At 45.0% G+C, this 13038-nt stretch overlaps 12 non-coding genes across 12 annotated transcripts; all 12 read right to left on the reverse strand.

The window, feature by feature from the left end:
* Window positions 1–340: 340 nt before the first annotated feature.
* On the reverse strand, window positions 341–459 carry LOC135246551 (5S ribosomal RNA). The gene has a single exon (XR_010327756.1). It is a non-coding gene; the product is annotated as a 5S ribosomal RNA (ribosomal RNA).
* A 1030-nt stretch (window positions 460–1489) lies between these two features.
* LOC135246553 (U1 spliceosomal RNA) lies at window positions 1490–1653 on the reverse strand. Its single transcript, XR_010327759.1, has one exon. It is a non-coding gene; the product is annotated as a U1 spliceosomal RNA (small nuclear RNA).
* A 954-nt stretch (window positions 1654–2607) lies between these two features.
* On the reverse strand, window positions 2608–2726 carry LOC135246560 (5S ribosomal RNA). The gene has a single exon (XR_010327766.1). It is a non-coding gene; the product is annotated as a 5S ribosomal RNA (ribosomal RNA).
* Window positions 2727–3755: 1029 nt separating this feature from the next.
* Window positions 3756–3919, reverse strand: LOC135246554 (U1 spliceosomal RNA). Its single transcript, XR_010327760.1, has one exon. It is a non-coding gene; the product is annotated as a U1 spliceosomal RNA (small nuclear RNA).
* A 946-nt stretch (window positions 3920–4865) lies between these two features.
* Window positions 4866–4984, reverse strand: LOC135246561 (5S ribosomal RNA). Its single transcript, XR_010327767.1, has one exon. It is a non-coding gene; the product is annotated as a 5S ribosomal RNA (ribosomal RNA).
* A 1026-nt stretch (window positions 4985–6010) lies between these two features.
* Window positions 6011–6174, reverse strand: LOC135246557 (U1 spliceosomal RNA). Its single transcript, XR_010327763.1, has one exon. It is a non-coding gene; the product is annotated as a U1 spliceosomal RNA (small nuclear RNA).
* Window positions 6175–7125: 951 nt separating this feature from the next.
* On the reverse strand, window positions 7126–7244 carry LOC135246562 (5S ribosomal RNA). The gene has a single exon (XR_010327768.1). It is a non-coding gene; the product is annotated as a 5S ribosomal RNA (ribosomal RNA).
* Window positions 7245–8273: 1029 nt separating this feature from the next.
* LOC135246555 (U1 spliceosomal RNA) lies at window positions 8274–8437 on the reverse strand. The gene has a single exon (XR_010327761.1). It is a non-coding gene; the product is annotated as a U1 spliceosomal RNA (small nuclear RNA).
* Window positions 8438–9387: 950 nt separating this feature from the next.
* LOC135246563 (5S ribosomal RNA) lies at window positions 9388–9506 on the reverse strand. Its single transcript, XR_010327769.1, has one exon. It is a non-coding gene; the product is annotated as a 5S ribosomal RNA (ribosomal RNA).
* A 1024-nt stretch (window positions 9507–10530) lies between these two features.
* LOC135246558 (U1 spliceosomal RNA) lies at window positions 10531–10694 on the reverse strand. Its single transcript, XR_010327765.1, has one exon. It is a non-coding gene; the product is annotated as a U1 spliceosomal RNA (small nuclear RNA).
* Window positions 10695–11648: 954 nt separating this feature from the next.
* Window positions 11649–11767, reverse strand: LOC135246552 (5S ribosomal RNA). The gene has a single exon (XR_010327757.1). It is a non-coding gene; the product is annotated as a 5S ribosomal RNA (ribosomal RNA).
* Window positions 11768–12797: 1030 nt separating this feature from the next.
* On the reverse strand, window positions 12798–12961 carry LOC135246556 (U1 spliceosomal RNA). Its single transcript, XR_010327762.1, has one exon. It is a non-coding gene; the product is annotated as a U1 spliceosomal RNA (small nuclear RNA).
* Window positions 12962–13038: the final 77 nt, after the last annotated feature.

Genomic DNA, 13038 nt, shown 5'->3' on the forward strand with positions numbered 1-13038 from the left:
GCCCTCGCGAATCAGGAACATGGACTGAAGTGGATACAGTTCTTCCTGGTATTGACTCGGCGCAGTTACAGAGCAGAGTCGACTCGGTAAGCCTGTTTTCTGAAATACCCCCCTTCTCTCTCATTCTGAAACAACAAAAACAAAAAACGCTTTTGACAGAAACCGAAGCGTGCTGACGCCAATAGCTTTGAACTGTGGCTAGATATCTAAGACATGTTGATGTTTTATTTTACTTTGCACAGTTCCGGTATTCCAGCTTAAATCGTGTGAGAGATCGCCCCCTAGTGTGACAACGCAAAAAAAAAAAAAATATATATATATATGTAAGCACCTAAGTAAAAGCTTACTGCACCTGGTATTCCCAGGCGGTCTCCCATCCAAGTACTAACCAGGCCCGACCCTGCTTAGCTTCCGAGATCAGACGAGATCGGGCGTTTTCAGGGTGGTGTGGCCGTAAGCGAAGAAAGTCGCAGCCAAAGCCGTTTAAATACTGGCCGTCATGGCAAGCCCTCCTAACATTCAATAGCCTCGCTCCACAATCCGTAATTGCATTTCAGTTATCGACAAACTCATTCGAATTGGGCGAAATTACAATGTTACTAGTCAGAATGACAATTCAAGATAACTGCAATTTGAAACTGACGAGTAAGAAGGATGAATCAAGACATCTGAAAACATGCTTTCACTTGTCACAATAACTTTAAAGATATCCATAATGACATCACAAGTATGGCCATTCGAATCGTCGCACATACCGAATGATCAGCTATTTATGACGTCTGTAATTCCGTTTTGGCTAGTGAAAATGGTATTTTCATATATCTGAATTAGAATTATTCCTAGTTAAATCCGCTGTGCCTGACGTGACTGCGATGCCAGGCTTCGCAATGTACATTGGGCTTCTGCTTACGGATTGAACTGGCTATGTTAATGGCTCGGGGTAGCTGATTCTTTATGAGAATTGAACTTTGTCGGACGTACGTTCTGTAGTTCTTGCAACGACCTTCGGCAATCACTTATTGCACGTCGCTTTGGGTAAAACGGCTTGCCTGATAAAATATTGGGAAAATGTATGCAAATGTAATGTTTTGCAAACCTTGTGCGATCACTTATGGCTTTACAAATGGCAGTAGCCGCCCCCTCTGAAAAAAGTAAGAAAATGCTACGGAGTGGAAAGAGATGGGGCGAAACAGTCGCCGTGTTGTTTTAGACAGGGAAGTCAACAGCTCGTTTCTCGCACCGGCCGCAGCATTGAAAACCCTGACGAAGTCGCGTCACCCTGGTTAAATGAGTTACACTCACTTGCAATTTAAAAATGCGGGCAACCCATTACATTTTAAAAGGACTTGCCATATGCCGTTGCAATGCGACTGACCTGCAGCAAAGTTGTTTCTGTGGATTTTACGCACTTTTCTTACATTTACGCCCGCTTCACGGTCTATAGGCGCCACGGCGCCATCGAGTACATTCTGCTTTTTCACAGCAACATCAGGGGAGAGCGCGAACGCAGTCCCCCACTAACAGAAATTATGCGGTCGAGATTCCCACATTTGGGGAATTCGCAGGGGTCAGCATGACCGAAGTGCAATGGCCGAGCCTCGCCCTGGGTGAACCACCTTCGTGATCATGGTATCTCCCCCGCCAGGTAAGTATGAGTTGTGCACCTCTCGGAATCTGTCCCTGCGCCACGCCGTGACTTTCACATACGTGGGTAGCACACCGTTCCAGCTGCGCAGCTCTCCAAGGCGCACAATGACGGCGAGCGAACTGTCCGATCTCACTACCTGTGACAGAATGCTGGCTCTCCTTAATATTTATACTATTACATAAAAATGCAACTTTAAAAAAAAATAAAAAAAAATATATATATATATATATATATATATATATAATTTTTTTTTTTTTTTTTTTTTTTTAAGTTGCATTTTTATGTAATAGTATACGCTCTGTCGTGTATGGATGCTTCTGAGAATGTGTAGGCTACTGCGAGGCACAGAGGGATATATATATTTCCCTCTGTGCCTCGCAGTAGCCTACACATTCTCAGAAGCATCCACACAGGACAGAGCGAGTGGTAAACGGAATTCCCCTACGCAGCATTCCCTGGTGAGAGGCCATTAACATTAGTTTCTTCCTTCTTTTTCATCGAGTATGCACACACGTAATTCGCAAATGAACGCATGGGGAACGCAAAAATGCACAGTTAAGCGAACTCCTGGGCCCCGTATCAGGACGCAGGGTTAGCCGGCTAAGTGTACCGAGGAAAACCCGGCAGCCCTCGCGAATCAGGAACATGGACTGAAGTGGATACAGTTCTTCCTGGTATTGACTCGGCGCAGTTACAGAGCAGAGTCGACTCGGTAAGCCTGTTTTCTGAAATACCCCCCTTCTCTCTCATTCTGAAACAAAAACAAAAAACGCTTTTGACAGAAACCGAAGCGTGCTGACGCCAATAGCTTTGAACATGGCTAGATATCTAAGACATGTTGATGTTTTATTTTACTTTGCACAGTTCCGGTATTCCAGCTTAAATCGTGTGAGAGATCGCCCCCTAGTGTGACAACGCAAAAAAAAAAATATATATATATATGTAAGCACCTAAGTAAAAGCTTACTGCACCTGGTATTCCCAGGCGGTCTCCCATCCAAGTACTAACCAGGCCCGACCCTGCTTAGCTTCCGAGATCAGACGAGATCGGGCGTTTTCAGGGTGGTGTGGCCGTAAGCGAAGAAAGTCGCAGCCAAAGCCGTTTAAATACTGGCCGTCATGGCAAGCCCTCCTAACATTCAATAGCCTCGCTCCACAATCCGTAATTGCATTTCAGTTATCGACAAACTCATTCGAATTGGGCGAAATTACAATGTTACTAGTCAGAATGACAATTCAAGATAACTGCAATTTGAAACTGACGAGTAAGAAGGATGAATCAAGACATCTGAAAACATGCTTTCACTTGTCACAATAACTTTAAAGATATCCATAATGACATCACAAGTATGGCCATTCGAATCGTCGCACATACCGAATGATCAGCTATTTATGACGTCTGTAATTCCGTTTTGGCTAGTGAAATGGTATTTTCATATATCTGAATTAGAATTATTCCTAGTTAAATCCGCTGTGCCTGACGTGACTGCGATGCCAGGCTTCGCAATGTACATTGGGCTTCTGCTTACGGATTGAACTGGCTATGTTAATGGCTCGGGGTAGCTGATTCTTTATGAGAATTGAACTTTGTCGGACGTACGTTCTGTAGTTCTTGCAACGACCTTCGGCAATCACTTATTGCACGTCGCTTTGGGTAAAACGGCTTGCCTGATAAAATATTGGGAAAATGTATGCAAATGTAATGTTTTGCAAACCTTGTGCGATCACTTATGGCTTTACAAATGGCAGTAGCCGCCCCCTCTGAAAAAAGTAAGAAAATGCTACGGAGTGGAAAGAGATGGGGCGAAACAGTCGCCGTGTTGTTTTAGACAGGGAAGTCAACAGCTCGTTTCTCGCACCGGCCGCAGCATTGAAAACCCTGACGAAGTCGCGTCACCCTGGTTAAATGAGTTACACTCACTTGCAATTTAAAAATGCGGGCAACCCATTACATTTTAAAAGGACTTGCCATATGCCGTTGCAATGCGACTGACCTGCAGCAAAGTTGTTTCTGTGGATTTTACGCACTTTTCTTACATTTACGCCCGCTTCACGGTCTATAGGCGCCACGGCGCCATCGAGTACATTCTGCTTTTTCACAGCAACATCAGGGGAGAGCGCGAACGCAGTCCCCCACTAACAGAAATTATGCGGTCGAGATTCCCACATTTGGGGAATTCGCAGGGGTCAGCATGACCGAAGTGCAATGGCCGAGCCTCGCCCTGGGTGAACCACCTTCGTGATCATGGTATCTCCCCCGCCAGGTAAGTATGAGTTGTGCACCTCTCGGAATCTGTCCCTGCGCCACGCCGTGACTTTCACATACGTGGGTAGCACACCGTTCCAGCTGCGCAGCTCTCCAAGGCGCACAATGACGGCGAGCGAACTGTCCGATCTCACTACCTGTGACAGAATGCTGGCTCTCCTTAATATTTATACTATTACATAAAAATGCAACTTTAAAAAAAAATAAAAAAAATAATATATATAAATATATATTATTATTATTATTATTTTTTTTTTTTAAGTTGCATTTTTATGTAATAGTATACGCTCTGTCGTGTATGGATGCTTCTGAGAATGTGTAGGCTACTGCGAGGCACAGAGGGATATATATATTTCCCTCTGTGCCTCGCAGTAGCCTACACATTCTCAGAAGCATCCACACAGGACAGAGCGAGTGGTAAACGGAATTCCCCTACGCAGCATTCCCTGGTGAGAGGCCATTAACATTAGTTCTTCCTTCTTTTTCATCGAGTATGCACACACGTAATTCGCAAATGAACGCATGGGGAACGCAAAAATGCACAGTTAAGCGAACTCCTGGGCCCCGTATCAGGACGCAGGGTTAGCCGGCTAAGTGTACCGAGGAAAACCCGGCAGCCCTCGCGAATCAGGAACATGGACTGAAGTGGATACAGTTCTTCCTGGTATTGACTCGGCGCAGTTACAGAGCAGAGTCGACTCGGTAAGCCTGTTTTCTGAAATACCCCCCTTCTCTCTCATTCTGAAACAAGAAAAACAAAAAACGCTTTTGACAGAAACCGAAGCGTGCTGACGCCAATAGCTTTGAACTATGGCTAGATATCTAAGACATGTTGATGTTTTATTTTACTTTGCACAGTTCCGGTATTCCAGCTTAAATCGTGTGAGAGATCGCCCCCTAGTGTGACAACGCAAAAAAAAAAAATATATATATATGTAAGCACCTAAGTAAAAGCTTACTGCACCTGGTATTCCCAGGCGGTCTCCCATCCAAGTACTAACCAGGCCCGACCCTGCTTAGCTTCCGAGATCAGACGAGATCGGGCGTTTTCAGGGTGGTGTGGCCGTAAGCGAAGAAAGTCGCAGCCAAAGCCGTTTAAATACTGGCCGTCATGGCAAGCCCTCCTAACATTCAATAGCCTCGCTCCACAATCCGTAATTGCATTTCAGTTATCGACAAACTCATTCGAATTGGGCGAAATTACAATGTTACTAGTCAGAATGACAATTCAGATAACTGCAATTTGAAACTGACGAGTAAGAAGGATGAATCAAGACATCTGAAAACATGCTTTCACTTGTCACAATAACTTTAAAGATATCCATAATGACATCACAAGTATGGCCATTCGAATCGTCGCACATACCGAATGATCAGCTATTTATGACGTCTGTAATTCCGTTTTGGCTAGTGAAAATGGTATTTTCATATATCTGAATTAGAATTATTCCTAGTTAAATCCGCTGTGCCTGACGTGACTGCGATGCCAGGCTTCGCAATGTACATTGGGCTTCTGCTTACGGATTGAACTGGCTATGTTAATGGCTCGGGGTAGCTGATTCTTTATGAGAATTGAACTTTGTCGGACGTACGTTCTGTAGTTCTTGCAACGACCTTCGGCAATCACTTATTGCACGTCGCTTTGGGTAAACGGCTTGCCTGATAAATATTGGGAAAATGTATGCAAATGTAATGTTTTGCAAACCTTGTGCGATCACTTATGGCTTTACAAATGGCAGTAGCCGCCCCCTCTGAAAAAAGTAAGAAAATGCTACGGAGTGGAAAGAGATGGGGCGAAACAGTCGCCGTGTTGTTTTAGACAGGGAAGTCAACAGCTCGTTTCTCGCACCGGCCGCAGCATTGAAAACCCTGACGAAGTCGCGTCACCCTGGTTAAATGAGTTACACTCACTTGCAATTTAAAAATGCGGGCAACCCATTACATTTTAAAAGGACTTGCCATATGCCGTTGCAATGCGACTGACCTGCAGCAAAGTTGTTTCTGTGGATTTTACGCACTTTTCTTACATTTACGCCCGCTTCACGGTCTATAGGCGCCACGGCGCCATCGAGTACATTCTGCTTTTTCACAGCAACATCAGGGAGAGCGCGAACGCAGTCCCCCACTAACAGAAATTATGCGGTCGAGATTCCCACATTTGGGGAATTCGCAGGGGTCAGCATGACCGAAGTGCAATGGCCGAGCCTCGCCCTGGGTGAACCACCTTCGTGATCATGGTATCTCCCCCGCCAGGTAAGTATGAGTTGTGCACCTCTCGGAATCTGTCCCTGCGCCACGCCGTGACTTTCACATACGTGGGTAGCACACCGTTCCAGCTGCGCAGCTCTCCAAGGCGCACAATGACGGCGAGCGAACTGTCCGATCTCACTACCTGTGACAGAATGCTGGCTCTCCTTAATATTTATACTATTACATAAAAATGCAACTTTAAAAAAAATTAAAAAAAATAAATATAATATATATATATTTATATTATTTTTTTTTTTTTTTTTTTTTTAAGTTGCATTTTTATGTAATAGTATACGCTCTGTCGTGTATGGATGCTTCTGAGAATGTGTAGGCTACTGCGAGGCACAGAGGGATATATATATTTCCCTCTGTGCCTCGCAGTAGCCTACACATTCTCAGAAGCATCCACACAGGACAGAGCGAGTGGTAAACGGAATTCCCCTACGCAGCATTCCCTGGTGAGAGGCCATTAACATTAGTTCTTCCTTCTTTTTCATCGAGTATGCACACACGTAATTCGCAAATGAACGCATGGGGAACGCAAAAATGCACAGTTAAGCGAACTCCTGGGCCCCGTATCAGGACGCAGGGTTAGCCGGCTAAGTGTACCGAGGAAAACCCGGCAGCCCTCGCGAATCAGGAACATGGACTGAAGTGGATACAGTTCTTCCTGGTATTGACTCGGCGCAGTTACAGAGCAGAGTCGACTCGGTAAGCCTGTTTTCTGAAATACCCCCCTTCTCTCTCATTCTGAAACAAGAAAAACAAAAAACGCTTTTGACAGAAACCGAAGCGTGCTGACGCCAATAGCTTTGAACTATGGCTAGATATCTAAGACATGTTGATGTTTTATTTTACTTTGCACAGTTCCGGTATTCCAGCTTAAATCGTGTGAGAGATCGCCCCCTAGTGTGACAACGCAAAAAAAAAAAAAAATATATATATGTAAGCACCTAAGTAAAAGCTTACTGCACCTGGTATTCCCAGGCGGTCTCCCATCCAAGTACTAACCAGGCCCGACCCTGCTTAGCTTCCGAGATCAGACGAGATCGGGCGTTTTCAGGGTGGTGTGGCCGTAAGCGAAGAAAGTCGCAGCCAAAGCCGTTTAAATACTGGCCGTCATGGCAAGCCCTCCTAACATTCAATAGCCTCGCTCCACAATCCGTAATTGCATTTCAGTTATCGACAAACTCATTCGAATTGGGCGAAATTACAATGTTACTAGTCAGAATGACAATTCAAGATAACTGCAATTTGAAACTGACGAGTAAGAAGGATGAATCAAGACATCTGAAAACATGCTTTCACTTGTCACAATAACTTTAAAGATATCCATAATGACATCACAAGTATGGCCATTCGAATCGTCGCACATACCGAATGATCAGCTATTTATGACGTCTGTAATTCCGTTTTGGCTAGTGAAAATGGTATTTTCATATATCTGAATTAGAATTATTCCTAGTTAAATCCGCTGTGCCTGACGTGACTGCGATGCCAGGCTTCGCAATGTACATTGGGCTTCTGCTTACGGATTGAACTGGCTATGTTAATGGCTCGGGGTAGCTGATTCTTTATGAGAATTGAACTTTGTCGGACGTACGTTCTGTAGTTCTTGCAACGACCTTCGGCAATCACTTATTGCACGTCGCTTTGGCTAAAACGGCTTGCCTGATAAAATATTGGGAAAATGTATGCAAATGTAATGTTTTGCAAACCTTGTGCGATCACTTATGGCTTTACAAATGGCAGTAGCCGCCCCCTCTGAAAAAAGTAAGAAAATGCTACGGAGTGGAAAGAGATGGGGCGAAACAGTCGCCGTGTTGTTTTAGACAGGGAAGTCAACAGCTCGTTTCTCGCACCGGCCGCAGCATTGAAAACCCTGACGAAGTCGCGTCACCCTGGTTAAATGAGTTACACTCACTTGCAATTTAAAAATGCGGGCAACCCATTACATTTTAAAAGGACTTGCCATATGCCGTTGCAATGCGACTGACCTGCAGCAAGTTGTTTCTGTGGATTTTACGCACTTTTCTTACATTTACGCCCGCTTCACGGTCTATAGGCGCCACGGCGCCATCGAGTACATTCTGCTTTTTCACAGCAACATCAGGGGAGAGCGCGAACGCAGTCCCCCACTAACAGAAATTATGCGGTCGAGATTCCCACATTTGGGGAATTCGCAGGGGTCAGCATGACCGAAGTGCAATGGCCGAGCCTCGCCCTGGGTGAACCACCTTCGTGATCATGGTATCTCCCCCGCCAGGTAAGTATGAGTTGTGCACCTCTCGGAATCTGTCCCTGCGCCACGCCGTGACTTTCACATACGTGGGTAGCACACCGTTCCAGCTGCGCAGCTCTCCAAGGCGCACAATGACGGCGAGCGAACTGTCCGATCTCACTACCTGTGACAGAATGCTGGCTCTCCTTAATATTTATACTATTACATAAAAATGCAACTTTAAAAAAAAAAAATAATAATAATATATATAAATATATATTATATATATTTTTTTTTTTTTTTTTTTTTTTAAGTTGCATTTTTACGTAATAGTATACGCTCTGTCGTGTATGGATGCTTCTGAGAATGTGTAGGCTACTGCGAGGCACAGAGGGATATATATATTTCCCTCTGTGCCTCGCAGTAGCCTACACATTCTCAGAAGCATCCACACAGGACAGAGCGAGTGGTAAACGGAATTCCCCTACGCAGCATTCCCTGGTGAGAGGCCATTAACATTAGTTCTTCCTTCTTTTTCATCGAGTATGCACACACGTAATTCGCAAATGAACGCATGGGGAACGCAAAAATGCACAGTTAAGCGAACTCCTGGGCCCCGTATCAGGACGCAGGGTTAGCCGGCTAAGTGTACCGAGGAAAACCCGGCAGCCCTCGCGAATCAGGAACATGGACTGAAGTGGATACAGTTCTTCCTGGTATTGACTCGGCGCAGTTACAGAGCAGAGTCGACTCGGTAAGCCTGTTTTCTGAAATACCCCCCTTCTCTCTCATTCTGACAAGAAAAACAAAAAACGCTTTTGACAGAAACCGAAGCGTGCTGACGCCAATAGCTTTGAACTATGGCTAGATATCTAAGACATGTTGATGTTTTATTTTACTTTGCACAGTTCCGGTATTCCAGCTTAAATCGTGTGAGAGATCGCCCCCTAGTGTGACAACGCAAAAAAAAAAATATATATATATATGTAAGCACCTAAGTAAAAGCTTACTGCACCTGGTATTCCCAGGCGGTCTCCCATCCAAGTACTAACCAGGCCCGACCCTGCTTAGCTTCCGAGATCAGACGAGATCGGGCGTTTTCAGGGTGGTGTGGCCGTAAGCGAAGAAAGTCGCAGCCAAAGCCGTTTAAATACTGGCCGTCATGGCAAGCCCTCCTAACATTCAATAGCCTCGCTCCACAATCCGTAATGCATTTCAGTTATCGACAAACTCATTCGAATTGGGCGAAATTACAATGTTACTAGTCAGAATGACAATTCAAGATAACTGCAATTTGAAACTGACGAGTAAGAAGGATGAATCAAGACATCTGAAAACATGCTTTCACTTGTCACAATAACTTTAAAGATATCCATAATGACATCACAAGTATGGCCATTCGAATCGTCGCACATACCGAATGATCAGCTATTTATGACGTCTGTAATTCCGTTTTGGCTAGTGAAAATGGTATTTTCATATATCTGAATTAGAATTATTCCTAGTTAAATCCGCTGTGCCTGACGTGACTGCGATGCCAGGCTTCGCAATGTACATTGGGCTTCTGCTTACGGATTGAACTGGCTATGTTAATGGCTCGGGTAGCTGATTCTTTATGAGAATTGAACTTTGTCGGACGTACGTTCTGTAGTTCTTGCAACGACCTTCGGCAATCACTTATTGCACGTCGCTTTGGGTAAAACGGCTTGCCTGATAAAATATTGGGAAAATGTATGCAAATGTAATGTTTTGCAAACCTTGTGCGATCACTTATGGCTTTACAAATGGCAGTAGCCGCCCCCTCTGAAAAAGTAAGAAAATGCTACGGAGTGGAAAGAGATGGGGCGAAACAGTCGCCGTGTTGTTTTAGACAGGGAAGTCAACAGCTCGTTTCTCGCACCGGCCGCAGCATTGAAAACCCTGACGAAGTCGCGTCACCCTGGTTAAATGAGTTACACTCACTTGCAATTTAAAATGCGGGCAACCCATTACATTTTAAAAGGACTTGCCATATGCCGTTGCAATGCGACTGACCTGCAGCAAAGTTGTTTCTGTGGATTTACGCACTTTTCTTACATTTACGCCCGCTTCACGGTCTATAGGCGCCACGGCGCCATCGAGTACATTCTGCTTTTTCACAGCAACATCAGGGAGAGCGCGAACGCAGTCCCCCACTAACAGAAATTATGCGGTCGAGATTCCCACATTTGGGGAATTCGCAGGGGTCAGCATGACCGAAGTGCAATGGCCGAGCCTCGCCCTGGGTGAACCACCTTCGTGATCATGGTATCTCCCCCGCCAGGTAAGTATGAGTTGTGCACCTCTCGGAATCTGTCCCTGCGCCACGCCGTGACTTTCACATACGTGGGTAGCACACCGTTCCAGCTGCGCAGCTCTCCAAGGCGCACAATGACGGCGAGCGAACTGTCCGATCTCACTACCTGTGACAGAATGCTGGCTCTCCTTAATATTTATACTATTACATAAAATGCAACTTTAAAAAAAAATAAAAAAAAATATATATAATATATATATATATATATATATATATATATTTTTTTTTTTTTTTTTTTTTTAAGTTGCATTTTTATGTAATAGTATACGCTCTGTCGTGTATGGATGCTTCTGAGAATGTGTAGGCTACTGCGAGGCACAGAGGGATATATATATTTCCCTCTGTGCCTCGCAGTAGCCTACACATTCTCAGAAGCATCCACACAGGACAGAGCGAGTGGTAAACGGAATTCCCCTACGCAGCATTCCCTGGTGAGAGGCCATTAACATTAGTTCTTCCTTCTTTTTCATCGAGTATGCACACACGTAATTCGCAAATGAACGCATGGGGAACGCAAAAATGCACAGTTAAGCGAACTCCTGGGCCCGTATCAGGACGCAGGGTTAGCCGGCTAAGTGTACCGAGGAAAACCCGGCAGCCCTCGCGAATCAGGAACATGGACTGAAGTGGATACAGTTCTTCCTGGTATTGACTCGGCGCAGTTACAGAGCAGAGTCGACTCGGTAAGCCTGTTTTCTGAAATACCCCCCTTCTCTCTCATTCTGAAACAACAAAAAACGCTTTTGACAGAAACCGAAGCGTGCTGACGCCAATAGCTTTGAACTGTGACTAGATATCTAAGACATGTTGATGTTTTATTTTACTTTGCACAGTTCCGGTATTCCAGCTTAAATCGTGTGAGAGATCGCCCCCTAGTGTGACAACGCAAAAAAAAAAAATATATATATATATGTAAGCACCTAAGTAAAAGCTTACTGCACCTGGTATTCCCAGGCGGTCTCCCATCCAAGTACTAACCAGGCCCGACCCTGCTTAGCTTCCGAGATCAGACGAGATCGGGCGTTTTCAGGGTGGTGTGGCCGTAAGCGAAGAAAGTCGCAGCCAAAGCCGTTTAAATACTGGCCGTCATGGCAAGCCCTCCTAACATTCAATAGCCTCGCTCCACAATCCGTAATTGCATTTCAGTTATCGACAAACTCATTCGAATTGGGCGAAATTACAATGTTACTAGTCAGAATGACAATTCAAGATAACTGCAATTTGAAACTGACGAGTAAGAAGGATGAATCAAGACATCTGAAAACATGCTTTCACTTGTCACAATAACTTTAAAGATATCCATAATGACATCACAAGTATGGCCATTCGAATCGTCGCACATACCGAATGATCAGCTATTTATGACGTCTGTAATTCCGTTTTGGCTAGTGAAAATGGTATTTTCATATATCTGAATTAGAATTATTCCTAGTTAAATCCGCTGTGCCTGACGTGACTGCGATGCCAGGCTTCGCAATGTACATTGGGCTTCTGCTTACGGATTGAACTGGCTATGTTAATGGCTCGGGGTAGCTGATTCTTTATGAGAATTGAACTTTGTCGGACGTACGTTCTGTAGTTCTTGCAACGACCTTCGGCAATCACTTATTGCACGTCGCTTTGGGTAAAACGGCTTGCCTGATAAAATATTGGGAAAATGTATGCAAATGTAATGTTTTGCAAACCTTGTGCGATCACTTATGGCTTTACAAATGGCAGTAGCCGCCCCCTCTGAAAAAAGTAAGAAAATGCTACGGAGTGGAAAGAGATGGGGCGAAACAGTCGCCGTGTTGTTTTAGACAGGGAAGTCAACAGCTCGTTTCTCGCACCGGCCGCAGCATTGAAAACCCTGACGAAGTCGCGTCACCCTGGTTAAATGAGTTACACTCACTTGCAATTTAAAAATGCGGGCAACCCATTACATTTTAAAAGGACTTGCCATATGCCGTTGCAATGCGACTGACCTGCAGCAAAGTTGTTTCTGTGGATTTTACGCACTTTTCTTACATTTACGCCCGCTTCACGGTCTATAGGCGCCACGGCGCCATCGAGTACATTCTGCTTTTTCACAGCAACATCAGGGGAGAGCGCGAACGCAGTCCCCCACTAACAGAAATTATGCGGTCGAGATTCCCACATTTGGGGAATTCGCAGGGGTCAGCATGACCGAAGTGCAATGGCCGAGCCTCGCCCTGGGTGAACCACCTTCGTGATCATGGTATCTCCCCCGCCAGGTAAGTATGAGTTGTGCACCTCTCGGAATCTGTCCCTGCGCCACGCCGTGACTTTCACATACGTGGGTAGCACACCGTTCCAGCT

This window comes from Anguilla rostrata, unplaced genomic scaffold (genome assembly GCF_018555375.3).
Source record: "Anguilla rostrata isolate EN2019 unplaced genomic scaffold, ASM1855537v3 scaf0497, whole genome shotgun sequence".
Classification (NCBI taxonomy): domain Eukaryota; kingdom Metazoa; phylum Chordata; class Actinopteri; order Anguilliformes; family Anguillidae; genus Anguilla; species Anguilla rostrata.